A 12,994-nucleotide genomic window follows, 5' to 3' on the forward strand; every position below is an offset into this window, starting at 1 on the left:
AGCACAAAAGCTTATTTCAACCACTCACCCTGGGTTCCAGTGGAGGAAGGGCAGAGCAGACTAGAATTGTGTGAGGAGAGACTGGAGTTTGTGGCTTTGGGGAGAGAGCTGAATGAGTAGCCTCTAGGTCCCTGTATTGAGTCCCTCTTCCACCCTGCAGACACCATCTTTCTTGGTTGAATTCTACTTTCTTGACCCCCTGTTGTCCCAGATAAGCCCTTCAATATTTAGAGCACTATTGCTATATAAATGGCTATGAGTAGAGCAGTTATTCACTCATTTATTGAACAAATAAAATAGAAACCAAAAGTTTCAGAACCTTTAGTTATTTCCCAATTTCATGTCAGTGTAGGTTTGGGAAAAGTAAGTGTTGTGATGCTATAAATCTAATTTTTTTTCAAAAGTTGAATGTAGTTTCATTGCTATTAGAGTTAACCAAAGATTAATTACTAGAAAGAAGACCCAGCTCACAATATGGACAGGGAATTCTTCCTTTTGACAATTTTAACAGTCACCTCATAGTTCTCATTCTCTTCTGGATGCCTGTAGCTATACGGGATTTAAAATCATGTCAGGTGGGAAAGGACAAAGACCATATGATTTCACTCATGTGTGGGATATAAAACAGAAAGTAACAAATGAACAAAAACAAACAAACTCATACACAAAACAGTATGGTGGTTACCAAAAGGGGAGGAGGATTGAATGGAGGACAAAGAAGATAAAAAGGGTGATATATATGGTGATAGAAAGACACTAGATTTTGTGTAGTGAGCCCACAATGCAATACACAGGTGATGTATTATGGATCACCTGTGTATTGCATTGTATTTATTTGTACACCTAAAATCTGTAAAATGTTATTAATCAATCTCACCCCTGTAAATTTAATTAACTTTAAAAACTAAAATTAATTTTGAGTATCCAAAGGACACTTCCCTTTCAAACTACTTTTTCTCCATTTTTTTCTGATGTCTTTTTCTCAATTTTTTATTGTTGTTCAAGTAGAGTTATTTTCATTTCCTCCCTCCTCTTCCCCCACCCTTGACCCTACCCCACTTTGATTTTATCCATGTGTCCTTCATAAATGTTCCTGACAATCCATGCCCATTCCCCCCCCCCATTATCTCCTCCCACCTCCCCACTAGTTACTGTCAGTTTATTCTTAATTTCATTGTCTCGGTTTATATTTTGCTTACTTGTTTGTCTTGTTGCATAGGTTCAACTTACAGGTGAGATCATTTCATATTTGTCTTTCATTTCTTGGCTTACCTCACTTAGCATAATGATCTCCAGTTCTGTCCATGCTGTCACAAACAGTAGGAGTTCCTTCCTTGTTTCTTCTGCATAGTAGTCCATTGTGTAAATGTACCATAGATTTTTAAATTTTATTTATTTATTTTTAGAGAGAGGGGAAGGGAGGGAGAAAGAGAGGAAGAGAAACATCAATATGTGCTTGGCTCTCATATGCCCACTACTGGGGACCTGGCCCACAACCCAGGCAGGTGCCCTGACTGGGAATAGAACCAGAGACCCTTTGGTTCACAGCCTGCAATATATCCACTCATCTACACCAACCAGGCCTAGATTCCTGATGCATTCAATTACTGATGGGCACTTATGTTGCTTCCTGCACTTGCCTGTTGTAAATTGTGCACCTATGAACATTGGAGTGCATAGATTCTTTTGGATTGGTGTTTCAGGGTTCTTAGGATATAATTGCAGCAGTGGAGTTGCCAGGTAAAAAGGCAGTTTCAGTTTTAGTTTTTGAGAAAATGCCACCATGTTTTCCACGTGGCTTCACTAGTCTGCATTCCCACCAACAGTGTACTAGGGTTTCATTTTTTCCACATCCTCTCCAACACTTTTTGTTTCTTCATTTGTTTATGGTGTGGTATTCTCACTGGTGTGAAGTGGGTTCTCATTGTAGTTTTAATTTGCATCTCTCTGATGGCTAATGATGCTGAGCATCCTTTCATATGTCTCTGGGCTCTTTCTATGTCTCTCCTGGAGAAATGTCTGTTCAAGTCTCCTGCCCATTTTTTAATTTTGTCGTTTTTCTTTCTAGAGTGGGGTTGTGTGCATTCTTTATATATTTTGGAAATCAAACCCTTGTCCAAAGTGTCATTGGCAAATATCTTTTCATTTTAATGCTGTTTTCTTTAGCTGTGCAGCTTATTATTTTGATGAGGTCCCATTTGTTTATTCTTTCCTTTATGTCCCTTGATCCAGGGGACATTATCAGTGAAAATATTGCTGCCTGGAATATCTGAGTTTTTCCTGCCTATGTTCTCCTCTAAGACTTTTATGGTGTCACAACCTATATTTAAGTCTTTTATCCACCTTGAATATATTTGTATGTATGGTGTAAGCTGGTGGTTGAGTTTCATTTTTTTTCACTTAGCTGTCCAGCTCTCCTGACACCATTTGTTGAAGATGCTATTGTGACTCCATTGTATGCTTCTGCTCCTTTTGTTGAATATTAATTGACCATAGAGATTTGGGTTTATTTCTGGGCTCTCTATTCTGTTACATTTGTCTGAGTCTGTTCTTTTGCAAGTACCAGCCTATTTTGATTACAGTGGCCTTGCAATAGAGTTTGATACCAGATATTGTGAGGCCATATACAAGACACCTACAGCCAACATCATACTCAATGGGCAAAAACTAAAAGCTTTCCTACTCAGATCAAGAACAAAACAAGGATTTCCACTTTCACCACTTCTATTCAACATAGTATTGGAAGTCAACATAGTATTTTTTTGTCCCAGCAATCAGACAAGAAAAAGAAATAAAAGGCATCCAAACCAGAAAGGAGGAAACAAAACTGTCATTGTTTGCAGATGATATGATAGTGTACATAGAAAATCCTATAGAGTCCACAAAAAGACTGCTTGACCTAATAAATGAATTTGGCAAAACAGCAGGATAGGAAATCAATATTCAAATTCAAAGGCATTTTTGTATACTTACAATGAAATATCAGAAACAGAAATCAAGGGGAAAAATCCCATTTGATATAACAACAAGAAAAATAAAGTACCTATGAATAACTTAAGAAAGGAGGTAAGAGATCTGTACTCAGAAAACTATACAACACTGAAGAAAGAAATTAAGAGGGACACAATCAAGAGGAAGCATGTACCATGTTCATGGATTGGAAGAATTAACATAATCAAAATGCCCATACTACCCAAAGCAATTTATAGATTTAATAACAATTTTTATTAAAATACCAATGGCATATTTCACAGAGATAGAACAAACCTTTCAAAAATTTATATGGAACCATAAGTGACCCTGAATATCTGCTGTAATTTTGAGAAGGAAGATCAAACTATTTCTTTAAAGTATGGTGTCTAGGACCATATTTTACTTAGCTATAGGGCTGTCTTTTTTACTCATTACAAATGATTAGAAGAAAATTAATCTTACTTAAGCTTGCTTAGGTGTTCCTTGATGTTCTTAATATTTGTGTGTAGAATATTTCCAGCAATAAGGAAAGGAGTAGGGCCAAGTGCCAGCTCCCTTGGGCATAGCTTCAGTTCCATGGGAAGAGGAGAATCAAACAATAAAGGCAAATTGTGAGGACTGTGAAGAGATCCATTGATGTGCTTTGCATAAGTGCAATTGAACATTTATAATTCAAAAACTTACAAATCAATGTACAAACTGATTTCCCAACATGCACTCTGTGTGAACTTTTGTGTAAATATTGTTTTTCCTTCAGTGTTCTTTTGCCTGCTTATAGAGAGTAGAACAAAAACACACAAAAAAACCCACAAATTCATAGATACAGGCAACAGAATTGTAGTTACTAGAGGGGAAGATGAGTGGGGATAGGATCAGTGGAAGGTAAAGGGTGTGAAATATATGGCAACAGGAGACTAGACATAGGGCGGTGAACTCACAATAGAATATACAGATGTATTATTTTAAATTTGTACATCAAAAATTTATATAGGCTTTTAACCAACATTACCCTAATAATTTTAATTTTAAAATATTTCATGTTGCAAAACTTTCAGCCAAGGTGGAGGCTTAGGTAGATACACTTTGTCTCCTTGAACAACCAAAAGAAGGACAACAACAAATTTAAAAATAAAAAATAACCAAAACTGCCAGAAAATTGAACTCTTTGGAAGTCCAACAACCAAGGAGCTAATGAAGAAACATTCATCCAAAGTGGTGGGAGGGACAGAGATGGGCACCCAGGGAGGAGAGGACTTTCAGCGCAGTGGTGGCTAGAGGTCTATGGTGGGAAAAGGGGTGCCTGGTAGACCTGGTCATCCCACATTTGGGTGCAGACAAACCACGAAAAACAATTGGGGAGCAAGACAGACTGCACAACCCAGGGCTCCAGCGTGGGGAAATAAAGCCTCAAGATCTCTGGCTGTAAAAACCTGTGGGGATTGTGGCAGCAGGATAAACTCCCAGCACCACAGGAGAGTTTGTTGGAGAGACCTACAGGGTCCTAGATTTAGACAAACCCACCCAGCTGGGAAACAGTACCAGAAGGGTCCAATTTGCTTCTGGGTAGTAGGGGTTATCAGTGGGGTGGAGAGAGGAGCCCTCCCTTGGGGGGAAATATGGAGAGAATAAGAAGCATAAATGGTAGGTACAAAATAGAAAAGGGGAGGTTAAGAATAGTATGGGGAATGTAGAAGCCAAATAACTTATATGTATGACCCACGGACATGAACTAAGGTGGTGGAATGCTGGTGGAACAGGGGTACAGTGCAAAGGGGAATAAAAGGAAGAAAAAATGGAACAACCTTAACAGCATAATCAATAAAATATATTTTTAAAAATGTCATGTTGTCCTGGCTAGGTAACTCAGTTAGTTAGAGCATTCTCCCTATACACCAAGTTTGTGGGTTGATCTGTCAGGGCACATACAAGAACCAAGCAATGGCTAGGGTGGGAGGGGAGTGGGAGTGGGGTAAATGCAGACAACTGTACTCAAGCAATAAAATAATTAATGAAAAATAAATGCTTAAATATTGTTTATAATAAAAATATATCAACACTTAAATGTTTTTTATAAATTGAAGTGCCCTTTGAAGTTTTTATAGTTTAACTAGTGAAAAAGTAAAAAAAAAAAGTGATGTCCTGTAAAAAAAAAAAGAATCAAGCAATGAATACATAAATAAGTGTAAGAACAAATCGATGTTTTCTCTTTTAATTTCTCTCTGTCCAAAGTCAATAATTTTAAAAAATCTGATTTTTAACATTCAAATTAATATAAAATTAAAATGTAAAACACATGTTATTGTCATTGCTTTGTGTGATAGCTTAGCCTGTAATCATTTCTCTTACAGCTTTGAATGTTGGTTTGATATCACTTGTCTTTATGAATCTGCTAAAGATTCTCTTTTTAAGTGATTTGTTGGTTACACTATTACAGTTGTCCAAATTTTTCCCCCTTCACTGGCCTTCGCCTGTCCTGCACCCCACGTCCATAGTCAGTCACCTCACTATCATCCATGGGTCCTTCATTCATGTTCTTTTACTAATCCCTTCACTTTCTTTCAATCAGCCCCTTGCCTCTTCTCTCTGTTTTCCCATCTGTCAGTGTGTTTCATGATTTCATGCCTCTGGCTCTATTTTGCTCATTAGCTTATTTTGTCTATTAGATTCCTCTTGTAACTGAGATCATATGGGGTTTGTCTATCACTGTATTGCTTATTTCACTTAGCATAATACTCTCCAGTTCCATCCATGCTTACCCAAAAAGATGGGTAAGAGTTCCTTCTTTCTTTCTGCTTCCTTGTATTCCTTTGTGTAAATGTACCACAGTTTTTTAATCTCCTCATCTACTGATCAGCTCTTAGGCTGTTTCCAAATCCTGGCTATTTTAAATAGTGCTGCTATTAACATGGAGGTGTATACATTCTTTTGAATTGGTGTTTTGGGATTCTTGGTGTATATTCCCAGGAGCAGAAATGTTGGGTCAAAAGGCAGTTCCATTTTTAGTTTGTTGATAAAATTCTATACTGTTTTCCACAGTGGCTGTACCAGTCTGCATGTCCACCAACAGTGGTCTAGGGTTCCCTTTTGTCCACATCCTCTCCAGCACTTGTTTGTTGATTTATTAATGACAGTCATTATGGTGGGTGTGAAGTGATAACTCATTGTGATTTTAATTTGCATCTCTCTAATGGCTAGTGATGCTGAGCATCTTTTCATATGTCTATGGGTCATCTATGTATACTCCTTGGAGAAGTGTCTGTTCAGTTCCTTTGCCCTTTTTTAATTGATATTTGTATCTTCCTGGTGTTGAGTCATATTAGCTCTTTATATATTTTGGAGATTAAACCCTTTTCCAATGTATCCTTGGAAAATATATTCTCCCGTGCCAATGATAGATGCCATGTCATGTTGGTTCCCTTGTCATTTTGATGATGATTTCTTTAGCTGTGCCAAAAATTAATTTGATGTAGTCCAAATTGTTTACTTTTTCCTTTATTTTCCTTGCCCTAGGAATTAAATCGGCAAAAAATATTGCTGTGCAAGATATTACAAATTTTACTGCCTGTGTTTTCTGCTAAGATTTATATGGTATCATAACTTATATTTATGTGTTTTATCCATTTTGATTTTATTCTGGCATATGGTTTTATATGATGTTCTAGATTCTCTTTTTTTGCATGTACCAGTCCAGTCCCTCCAACACCATTTACTGAAGAGACTGTCCTTACTCCACTGTATGCTCTTACCTCCTTTGTCAAATATTAATTGACCATAAAAACAAGACTTTATTTCTGTTTCATTGATCTATGTGTCTGCTCTTATGGCAGTACCCAACTGCTTTGATTACAGTGACCTTGTGGTATAATTTGATATCAGGTGTTGTTAACCCTTAAACTTGTTCCTTGTTTCTCAAGATTGCTGAGGCTATTTAGGGCCTTTTTTCCTCCACATAAATTTTTGGAATATTTGTTCTAGATCTGTGAAATATGGCATTGGTATCTTAATAGGATTTGCTTTGAATCTATAGATTGCTTTGGACATTTTAATGATGTTAATCCTTCCAATCCTTGAATACCATATATGCTTCCACTTATTTGTAGCCTCCTCAATTTCTTTCTTCAGTATCCTATAGTTTTATGTGCACAGGTATTTTACCTCCTTTGTTGGGGACCACTCTGTGTGGTTTTGGAGACTGCAGCCCCAAGAAAGCAGGCTCTGAAAGGGGCTAGTAAGTGTCCCTGGAAAATCAGGTGACCCAGGTGGCAGACATGACCTGACTAACACCGAGGGTTCTGGGGGAAATCTGGCCTGATAAATAAATTGTATCCTTTGAAGCTTGCTTTGCTTGGTATAGCCCAGTCCATATAAACTGGATGTTTAAGTTCAAGGCATAAGGAGTAAAATCTTTATCTCACGAAACAGGTCTTAAAGACCCTCTGGCATCAGCATGACTAACAGACCCTAATCTATGACAAATCTGTTCCTTCCATTGTTATCTATAGATAATACTTGTTTTGTATGACTAAAGCTTTATGACTTTGATTGATGAGCTATGCATGTATACATCTACACATACCATTACCCAATAATGGTTTTTTAGTTAGTTTCTCGGCTCATAGTTCCTTCTTGGTGAATAAAAATGCCATAGATTTCTGAATATTGACTTTGTATTCTTGTATTTTGCCAAATGCATTTATTAGGATAAGTAGTTGTGGGGGGAACAGATAGAGTTTTCTACATGTAATACAATTTTGTCTGTGAATAATGACTGCTTTACTTCCTCTTTTTCAATTTGGATGCCTTTTATTTCTTTTATGATTGCTGTGATTAGGACTTCTACTACTATGTTGAATAAGAGTAATGATGGCAGACACCCCTGTCTTGTTCCTGATCTTAAGGGAAATGCTTTTAGTTTTTCTTATTAAGTATGATATTAGCAATAGGTTTTTTGTATACTGCCTTTACTATATTGAAGTATGCTCCCTCTATTCCCACTTTGCTGAGTGTTTTTTTTAAATCATAAATGTATGCTGAACTTTATCAAATCTTTTTTCAGCATCTATTGATATGATCATATGATTTTTGACCTTCATTTTGTTTATGTTATGTATCACATTTATTGATTTGCAGATATTGTACCATCCTTGCATCCCTGCATAAAACCCAGTTGATCAAGGTGTATGCTTTTGGGATGTATTGCTGCATCTGGTTTGCTAATATTTTTATATTATTTTTTTAATTGTTCAAGTACAGTAATATTTTGTTGAATCTTTCGCCATCTATGTTCATCAGAGATATTGGCCTGTAATTTTCTTTGTTTGTTATGTCTCTACATGGTTTGGAATTGGGATAATACTGGCCTTATAAAAAGAGTTTGTAAGTATTCCCTTCTCTTGAAGTTTGGGGAATACTTTGAGAATGATAGGTATTATTTCTTCTTTGAATGATTGGTAAAATTTGTCTGTGAAGTCATCTGGTCCAGGGCTTTTATGCGTCAGGAATTTTTTGATTACTGCTTCAATTTTACTAGTTGTTATTTTCTCCTCCTTCCTGATTCAGTTATGGAAAATTATGTTTCTAGAAATATATCAATTTTGCGCACATTGTACAATTTCTTGGCATATAGTCGTTCATAGTAATGAACAACTATACAATCCTTTGTATTCTGTGGCATCAGTTGTCACTTCTCGCCTTTCATTTCTGATTTTATTTGGTTCCTCTTTATTTTTTTCTTCATGAATCTGGTTAAAAATTTGTCAACTTTGTTTATTTTTTCAAAGACCAGCTCCTGGATTGACAAATCCCTTGAACTGTTTTTGTTGTGTGTTGCTTTTTTAGTCTCTATGTCACTTATTTCTGCTTTGATCTGATTTTTTTTCTTTCTACTCTCTCTGGACTTTGATGTTTTTCTAGTCCTTTTAGATGTAGGTTTAGAATGTTTATTTGAGATTTTTCTTTCTTCTTTAGGTAGGCCTATATAACTATGAACTTCCCTCTCACAGCTGCCTTCGCTCTATCCTATAGCTTTTGGGTTGTTGTGTGTTCATTTTCATTTTTTGATTTCTGGTTTTTGATCAAATAAGTAAATATATTAAGGATAAAGGGAGAGAAGTTCATCATTGTCAGTAAAGGGAGGTATAAATACAGAAAGGGTGAAAAACTCTGTTGTGTTGGATTAGAATAGGATATCTCAGTATACAGTATGAATTCAAGGTACTCAGTACATGCAGATAATATGTACACACACACACACACTCACAAACACAGAGTACATATGTTCCTTAGTTCTGTTCACTGAGAAACCTGGTAGCTGTGACACTCATAACAGTGGGCACCCCTAGTGCACAGAGATTGACTTCTAAGCCACATTTTAAACTAAGAACGTGGTTCTTTGGAAAATCGTCAACTAGAGAACTGGGGCAGCAGGAGCACAAGATGAGCCTGGGATACGTGGTTGTGTCAGAAAGTAAGGAATTTCTCAAAGATTGATGTGGTTTTGTGAAAATAGAGTCACTGAGTTCATTTCATCCAAGACTTGGTAGCATGACTTGTTTACTGTCCAGAGCTGTTATTGAGGCAGCAAATCAGTGCTGTTCTTTGTCCTGAATAAAGGTTTGCCAACACACAGATTCACTCAACTTCTAAATTTTATAACACTAAACTTTTCTAACCCCTGTTTTCATCAGCCTGTCCTGTAATATTGACCCAGTTAATGTTTATTTGATAGTTACTGATTAAGGTAAGTCACAGAACACTGAACCATACACAATACACACTCAATACATGCTGGAGAACTTGCTGGAACTTGCAGGATTCGTTGTTCTTGGATACGGTGCCTAAACTTCATGGCCAGCTGCCTCAGGCTTCAAGTGGGCATAACATTACCTTGGGCAATGGTAACTGAGTGTATAAAAGGAGATGCGACGGATGTGAAAATTCTATAACTTGTCAGTCTCACTGTTAACAAGAGGGATAAAACATTGCATCAATGAGGACTTGACAAATCTTAATTTCCCTTACTAAAGGCGCTTAGAAATAATCATTGTAATGTAGTTAGGACAAACATGATGGTGTCTTTACAGAGTATGCCTTCGTACAAGCATTACTATTACTTATCTAGTAAGGTATTTCATTGCAGTGACATTTTGATCATCATTATCATTAAGTGTTCCTTGATCAGGTCTGCATGTTATGCTGGTTTGTGCTGTGGGTCTGTTCACTGAAGTCTCTGTTTTCCATCCTCCCCAGAATCCATACCTGTGATCCTGTCTAAAATTCCTTTTCCTTGCTGTGTATATGTCATTCAATTGTTTTCTGGCAGTGACAGGCCAACCAAATTCAGAAGCAGGTGTGCCTAGAGGTGAACAAGAAGTGAGTGGTTTTTTAAGACTTCCCCCAAAACTTCTCCGACATGGTTTCTTCCCTCTGTGATGGAGAGGTGGAGAGGAGGAGAATCTCTGTCTTTCATTACTTCTTTTTATCCTCTTCAGATCATATAAACCTTTCACCTTCTTATCTTATAGTCCTTTTAACATGGGAGTCAAATAAGGGCTTCTATTTAGCATGAAGTCTGTTATCTAGTCAACAGTCAGTGGCACACACACCCAGATAAACTAATGTTTTGAGGGTTTAGTTCTATTTTCCTAAAATTGTTCTTGAGGTAGCCATAGAGCCCCTCAGTGGGTACTAGAAAATATAATTTCCAATCCCAGTTTTGTGACTTATGAGCTGTGTGACACTGGATGGATGTCCCATTCTCTTTGAGTTTTCTTTTCCCCACTTGAAAAATTAATAATTCTTATTCCAGTGTGTTGTTTGATGTAAAAATGTATGTGTAAATTTACTTAGCTAATTAGTTGATACAATTTGGGCATTCAAGATTAATGAGTTATATTCCCTAGTTAATCTTTATCTCGCTATGCTGTTAGTATGGTACACTAAAATATTTCAAAAAGCTTTAATTTTCAAAGGTAAAGTATACTAGTGTTTGCTAAAACATTAAAGGATAGAGAGATAGAGGGGTTGACTGTCCTGAGGAGTGAGTCCTCTCTCTCTGCCCCCAGCAATCATGTCTCCCAAGACCTGAGGACTCTCAGCTGGGCTTACTTAGAGAAGATGTAGCCACCCAGCCCTTGAGTCCAGGGCTTGAATGACCACTTCTTGATCACTGGAGAACTGCTGGGCTGAGCAGCTGGGTGAAGCTGGCCAAAACCATCTAGGACCTCAGTCCAAAGACCTGTGGAGGACGATCTGGTTCTTCCCCCTGACCAGGAGAGCCTCCTCCTCTACAGCTGGTTCCCCTGATGGCCTTGCCAGACTCCAACAGCAGAGGAGCATCTGATAGGGTCCCTCTAGAGCTCCCAGTCCAGTATAGCTGAAATACAGAAAGATGTGGAATACAGGTTGCCACCCACTATAAACAAACTGACAGTCAACATTTTACAATGCATTCAGATCTTGGAAAAATTAGTCAGAGTCTATTGGATGAGTTTTGGAAGAATCTTCCAATTTTACCTCCAACTTCAGCAGCATTTCCATACATATACAGTAACCCAGGGCAATGCCTCCTCATGCTTCTCAAGGTTTTCCATTTATTCCCCCATATCCCCCACAAGAAGCTAATAGGACTATCAGTTATTTATCTGTTGCTGACACTCTTCATCAATGACAAATTATACAACTGTCAACCCCGCTGCTCTTTCATTTGCTGTCCTTTCAAATCTACCAATACCTGTTCCCATAAAAGACACTTTAGCACAGATAAATCAAAGTGGTTTTGGTTGCAAGATCCCAGATGTCACTGATGCATTTCCAGAACTCTCAGAACTAAGTCTGACACAACTTACAGATATAAATAAACAAGGGGAGATATTACTAGAACAGTTTCTTACTTAGCCTCAACTAAAACAAATTATTACTGACAAGGACAACTAACTAAAAAGTACTGAGTAGCTAACAAGAAAAAATCTGCTTTTGAAGCTGAGCTTGGAAGTCAAAAGGCAGACTGTTTTACATTAAGTATGAATTGCTTACACAAAAGAAATCTGCTCTTGAATAGTAGATGTAAAGACAGCATGAACTTCGCTAGACCTGTAGTGCGAGTGCTGTATAGGCAAGAAGAAAGTAGGTGCACAGGAAGCTGAGGAAGAATCTGACAACATAGCTGAAGATTTCTTGGAGGGAAAAACTGCAATATGTGATTGTCTCTCTAGCTTCATGGAAGAGAGAACAATTGTCCACTGTAGAAGAGCGGAGGAAGAGAAACTTCAGCAAGTGATAGCAATACACAGCCAGTTCCAGGCTCCATTGTAGATTTTCCTGCAAACATAAACTGCCAAGAGAGAAATGGGACATGTAACTAAACACATTTATATTTATGATTTGCAAATTGTCATTTATCACAGCAGTTGAATATATAGTTACACTACATAGGTTATACACAGAACTGAGACTGATTTTGTACAAGTCAGAATGATTGCTATGATCTTGACATTGAGAAAATTTTCTGCACAATTTGCACTAAAAATGTTTATTTATTATTGATAAATTTATTGTTTATTATTTAAGTTCCACTTCTCTCCCTCTCTTATTATTAAGTAATTATGCATGTAATTTAGCTAGTTTTGATATTTTATAAAGTTACTTCATTTAAATTTGTATTTTTAATTTGAAACTGCCTAATTTTTTTTTATCAAAGTAACTTGTTTCCTCTTAGATATTTTTCCTCTTAAACTTTTTTTTTCCTCTTAAACTTTTATGAAAAATTATTATTTCCAGCTGTGGAAAGACTCTTATTTTTCCTCATTCTTTTTGGATAATCAAGCTTTCAAAAACAATCTCATTTAAATATTCCTAGTGTCAGTAAACAGTAAACCTGCCAATGTGCCATCTCAAAAAGTAACATACATTTAAAACGTACACTAAATCAAAAGAATTTAAAAAACAAACATTAAAGGATAAATATTTTTATGTACAAGGATTGCCCCCAAAGTTATAAATTCTCAACTGGTCATTAATCTGA

The 12,994-nt window shown here is 36.8% G+C and overlaps 1 protein-coding gene and 1 pseudogene across 1 annotated transcript in view; both read left to right on the plus strand.

The window, feature by feature from the left end:
• The window catches only part of LOC114496072 (cytochrome P450 2C19-like), a 186,684-nt gene that overhangs the window by 128,749 nt on the left and 44,941 nt on the right, over nt 1–12,994 (plus strand). The window lies entirely within an intron of this gene.
• On the plus strand, nt 10,038–12,524 carry LOC114497057 (annotated as a pseudogene).

Source organism: Phyllostomus discolor, chromosome 5 (assembly GCF_004126475.2).
Source record: "Phyllostomus discolor isolate MPI-MPIP mPhyDis1 chromosome 5, mPhyDis1.pri.v3, whole genome shotgun sequence".
Lineage (NCBI taxonomy): Eukaryota > Metazoa > Chordata > Mammalia > Chiroptera > Phyllostomidae > Phyllostomus > Phyllostomus discolor.